Here is a 6,121-nt window from a genome sequence, read left to right on the forward strand (position 1 = left end):
TCTCCTGTCTGTCTCTCTCTTCCCTCTCCTGTCTCTCTCTCTCTGCTGTCACTCTCTTCTCTCTCCTGTCTCTCTCTCTCTTCTCTCTCCTGTCTCTCTCTCTTCCCTCTCCTGTCTCTCTCTTCTCTCTCTCTCTCTCTCTCTCTTCCCTCTCCTGTCTCTCTCTCTCTTCCCTCTCCTGTCTCTCTCTCTCTTCCCTCTCCTGTCTCTCTCTCTCTGCTGTCACTCTCTTCTCTCTCCTGTCTCTCTCTCTCTTCTCTCTCCTGTCTCTCTCTCTTCCCTCTCCTGTCTCTCTCTCTCTTCCCTCTCTCTCCTGTCTCTCTCTCTCTTCCCTCTCTCTCCTGTGTGTAAAGTGCTGACTGCAGTCCCCTATTGTAGGGTCCAGTTTTAGAATGTCCCAGTAAACTGGTTTTATTGCACAGCAACATGGACGCACCTTTACACACAGCCACTGAACCAACAGCTACATGTAGCTCTAGCACCCTGTTCCCTATATGGTGCGCTACTTTTTGACCAGAGCCTTATGGGCCAAGGGAACATGGTGCCATTTGGGATGCACATTGACTCTTAGTCTACCCCCTAGGGCCCTGATCTATACCAACAGATACCAGCACTCTACCCAGCCCAACACCTCACTAGGACTGGGTTAATGTATCACTGTTGGTATGCCTGGGTTTATGACTGGTTACAACACCTCACTAGGACTGGGTTAATGTATCACTGTTGGTATGACTGGTTACAACACCTCACTAGGACTGGGTTAATGTATCACTGTTGGTATGCCTGGGTTTATAAATGGTTACAACACCTCACTAGGACTGGGTTAATGTATCACTGTTGGTATGCCTGGGTTTATGACTGGTTACAACACCTCACTAGGACTGGGTTAATGTATCACTGTTGGTATGACTGGTTACAACACCTCACTAGGACTGGGTTAATGTATCACTGTTGGTATGCCTGGGTTTATGACTGGTTACAACACCTCACTAGGACTGGGTTAATGTATCACTGTTGTTATGCCTGGGTTTATGACTGGTTACAACACCTTTTCCCACTTGGCTTAACAGTTCCGGAGCACTGGCATAGTACTGGCTATTCCTCCTTTGTTGTTATGGTAACAACTCATCAGTCTACACTCTGCTAGGCAGAGCCATATATTTACAACTGCCTCCTGTTTCAGTCTGGCCCAAGTTCTTATGCAGTAGTTCAGCCAGGCAGCCTGAGAGTTTCGGTCTGACCCGTTTCATATTCAGGGTTGTAAATGAAATGTGTCCTGAATTAGCTGTCATTTACAGTGGGGTTCTGAACTTGACACCCTTGAAAAAGATGACCAATAATGACTTAAGTGTGACCTTTTGACCCTCTAACTTTCTCACTCTTTATTCACAATTCATTCAGGATTCTATCTAATTGACATAAGTATTCACATCCCTGAGTCAATACTTTGTAGAAGCAGCTTTGGCTGCGATTACAGCTGTGAGTCTTTCTGAGTAAGTCTCTTAGACCTTATTATTTCCCACCTGGATAAAGCAACATTGGCACATTTTATTATTTTCAACATTTTTCAAGCTCTGTCAAATTGGTTGTTGATCATTGCTAGACAACCATTTTATGGTCTTGCTGTAGATTTATGGCTAAACTGCCACTCAGGAATATTCAATGTCTTTTTGTTAAGCAAGTACAGTTTAGATTCAGCCTTGTTTTTTAGGTTATTGTCCTGCTGAAAGGTGAATTCATCTCACATTGTGGAAAGTAGACTGAACCAGGTTTTCCTCTAAGATTTTTGCCTGTGCTTAGGTCCATTCAGTTTCTTTTTCATCCTGAAAAACTTCCCAGTCCTTACAAGCATACCCATAACATGAGGCAGCCACCACGATGCTTGAAAATATGGAGAGTATTACTCTGTAATGTGTTGTATTAGATTTGCCCTAAACATAAGGCTTTATATTCAGGACAAAAAGTGAATTGCTTTGCCACATTTTGCAGTATTACTTTAGTGCCTTGTTGCAAACAGTAGGCATGTTTTGGAATATTTTTATTCTGTACAGGCTTACTCCTTTTCACTCTGTCAATTAGATTAGTATTGTGGAGTACCTACAATGTTGATCCATCCTCAGTTTTCTCCAATCCCAGCCATTAAACTGTTTAAAAGTCACCGTTGGTGTCATGGTGAAATCCCTGAGCGGTTTCCTTCCTTTCCAGCAACTGAGTTAGGAAGGACGCCTGTATCTTTGTAGTGACTGGGTGTATTGATGCACCAACTAAAGTGTAATTATTAACTTTACCATGTTCAAAGGGATATTCAATGTCTGCTTTTTTTCTTTTTTTTACCGATCTGCCAATAGGTGCCCTTCTTTGCGAGGCATTGGAAAACCTCCCTGGTGTTTGTGGTTGAATCTGTGTTTGAAATTCACTGCTTGACTGAGAGACCTTACTGATAATTGTATGTGTGGTGTACAGAAATGAGGTAGTCATTCATGTTAAACACTATTATTGTACACAATGAGTCCATGCAACTTATGTGACGTGTTAAGCACATTATTACTCATGAACTTATTTAGGCCTACCATAACAAAGGGGTTGAATACTTATTGACTCGACATTTCAGCTTTAAACGTTTTATTCATTTGTAAAAATGTCTAAAAACATAATTCCACTTTGATGTTATGGGGTATTGTGTGTAGGCCAGTGACAATTTTTTGGGGTAATTTCATAAATTTTAAATTCAGGCTGTAACAACAAAAAGTCAAGGGGTGTGAATATTTTGACGGCACTGTATCTCACGAGGATAGAGCATTGCTCTACCTGATTTCCACTTTGGATGAAAGTGTCTCCTAAATGACTAACCCACCTGAAGTTGACCCGTCTCAGGTGAAGGGCTGGACTTGCACTAATAATGTCTGGGATTCAGAGAGGGTAAGCTGATCCTAGGTCAACTCTTACCAGAGTATGAGAGAGACACACATTCACCAGAATTGTAGGTAGATCCGTCATTGCTTACACAACTTTAGCCAACTTCTCCCTCGAGACAGCTCCATGCTGCCTGGTCTGATATCAGTAGCTGTCTGTTGTCAGTAGATAACTAGTTAACCTCAAAGCATCCCTGACACTAGGACAACTTCTCCCTCGAGACAGCTCCATGCTGCCTGGTCTGATGTCAGTAGATAACTAGTTAACCCCAAAGCATTCCTGACACTAGGCCAACTTCTCCCTCGAGACAGCTCCATGCTGCCTGGTCTGATGTCAGTAGATAACTAGTTAACCCCAAAGCATTCCTGACACTAGGCCAACAGCTCCCTTTCTCTCTCTCTTTCCTGAAAGACCAATTAAAACCAACGTGGCAATATTCGCGCCGGGTGGAAATGGCAGCTAAGGCTTCCTTCTAGTAAGGGGCTAAAATAACTCCAATGGGCTGAGTGCAGGTAGGATGTGGCCAAAGTAGGAGGACATTTACTAAAATCTTACATGGATAACCTAAGAGCAGAATTCTGACTTATCTCCAAGTCTCACTTTCACATCAATCTCTGACTTGAGCTCTTAGTACACATGTATATGTCTTCATAATGTGAAATGTTTATGATGCTTCCTTAAATGTTATCTATCTGCCCATGGACTACAGAATAAAACTAGCCAGCTGGCAAAATCTAACACTTTTACAGAAATGTTCATTAAATAAATATATTTGTTTACCCAGCAGGCCATTTGGTGGGTGATGTTTACTGTTTGGCACTACTAGTTCCAGAACACTACAGTACAGGCAAGCTATCCATTTAGTTCCAGAACACTACAGTACAGGCAAGCTATCCATTTAGTTCCAGAACACTACAGTACAGGCAAGCTATCCATTTAGTTCCAGAACACTACAGTACAGGCAAGCTATCCATTTAGTTCCAGAACACAATAATACAGGCAAGCTATCCATTTAGTTCCAGAACACTACAGTACAGGCAAGCTATCCATTTAGTTCCAGAACACTACAGTACAGGCAAGCTATCCATTTAGTTCCAGAACACTACAGTACAGGCAAGCTATCCATTTAGTTCCAGAACACTACAGTACAGGCAAGCTATCCATTTAGTTCCAGAACACTACAGTACAGGCAAGCTATCCATTTAGTTCCAGAGCACTACAGTACAGGCAAGCTATCCATTTCGTTCCAGAGCACTACAGTACAGGCAAGCTATCCATTTAGTTCCAGAACACTACAGTACAGGCAAGCTATCCATTTAGTTCCAGAACACTATAATACAGGCAAGCTATCCATTTAGTTCCAGAATACTACAGTACAGGCAAGCTAAATCAGGCACACGTAACATATTTGGACAAACAAACACATACTATTTGGATCCAGCGAGTCTGTTTTGTGTTCTGTCCATCTAGCTGACCCCAGAACAGCCCTGAGCTGAGAGGGACTGGACCGGGGCCAGAGAACACTAGGCTGATATATTACAAAGTGCTCTTATAAATAGACATGTTGCGCTCTCTCTCCATCCCTCTCTCTCTCTCTCTCTCTCTCTCTCCATCCCACTCTCTCTCTCTCTCTCTCCATCCCTCTCTCTCTCTCTCTCTCTGCAGCTATCTCTCACCTTCTCTCTGCGCCTATCTCCCTCCCCCTCTTCTCTCTCTTTGCGTCTCTCCCTCTCTCTGCACCTATCCCCCCTTCCTTTCTCTCTTTCTGCATCTCTCCCTCTCTCAAATGACAGCAATGAAGTTGTCAAGACAGCTCAAACAGCCTCTGGACTCAGGCTATAGTTTATACACCTTATAATATGACTCAGCCTATAGTTTATACACCTTATAATATGACTCAGCCTATAGTTTATACACCTTATAATATGACTCAGGCTATAGTTTATACACCTTATAATATGACTCAGCCTATAGTTTATACTCCTTATAATATGGCTCAGGCTATAGTTTATACACCCTATAATATGACTCAGGCTATCGTTTATACACCTTATAATATGACTCAGGCTATAGTTTATACACCTTATAATATGACTCAGCCTATAGTTTATACTCCTTATAATATGGCTCAGGCTATAGTTTATACACCCTATAATATGACTCAGGCTATCGTTTATACACCTTATAATATGACTCAGGCTATAGTTTATACACCTTATAATATGACTCAGCCTATAGTTTATACACCTTATAATATGACTCAGGCTATAGTTTATACACCCTATAATATGACTCAGGCTATAGTTTATACACCCTATAAATGTGACTCAGGCTATAGTTTATACACCCTATAATATGACTCAGGCTATCGTTTATACACCTTATAATATGACTCAGGCTATAGGTTATACACTTTATAATTTGACTCAGGCTATAGTTTATACACCCTATAATATGACTCAGGCTATAGTTTATACACCTTATAATATGACTCAGGCTATAGGTTATACACCTTATAATTTGACTCAGGCTATAGTTTATACACCTTGTAATATGACTCAGGCTATAGTTTATACACCTTATAATATGACTCAGGCTATAGTTTATACACCTTATAATATGACTCAAGCTATAGTTTATACACCTTATAATTTGACTCAGGCTACAGTTTATACACCGTATAATATGACTCAGGCTATAGTTTATACTCCTTATAATATGGCTCAGGCTATAGTTTATACACCCTATAATATGATGTGTGGTGTGGTGTTACAGGGTAGTAATATGATGGTAGTGGTGTATTGGTGTGGTGTTACAGGGTACTAATATGATGGTATTGGTGTGGTGTTACAGGGTAGTAATATGATGGTAGTGGTGTTGGTGTTACAGGGTAGTAATATGATGTCCCCATGTGCAGTTGCAAACCGTAGTCTGGCTTTTTTATGGTGGATTTGGAGCAGTGGCTTCTTCCTTGCTGAGCCAGTCAGGTTATGTCGATATAGGACTCGTTTTACTGTGGATATAGATACTTTTGTACCTGTTTCCTCCAGCATCTTCACAAGGTCCTTTGCTGTTGTTCTGGGATTGATTTGCACTTTTCGCACCAAAGTACGTTCATCTCTAGGAGACAGAACGCATCTCCTTCCTGAGCGGTATGACGGATGCGTGGTCCCATGGTGTTTATATTTGCATACTATTGTTTGTACAG

The sequence above is a fragment of the Salmo salar genome, chromosome 11 (assembly GCF_965601325.2).
Source record: "Salmo salar chromosome 11, fSalSal1, whole genome shotgun sequence".
Taxonomy (NCBI): Eukaryota; Metazoa; Chordata; class Actinopteri; order Salmoniformes; family Salmonidae; genus Salmo; species Salmo salar.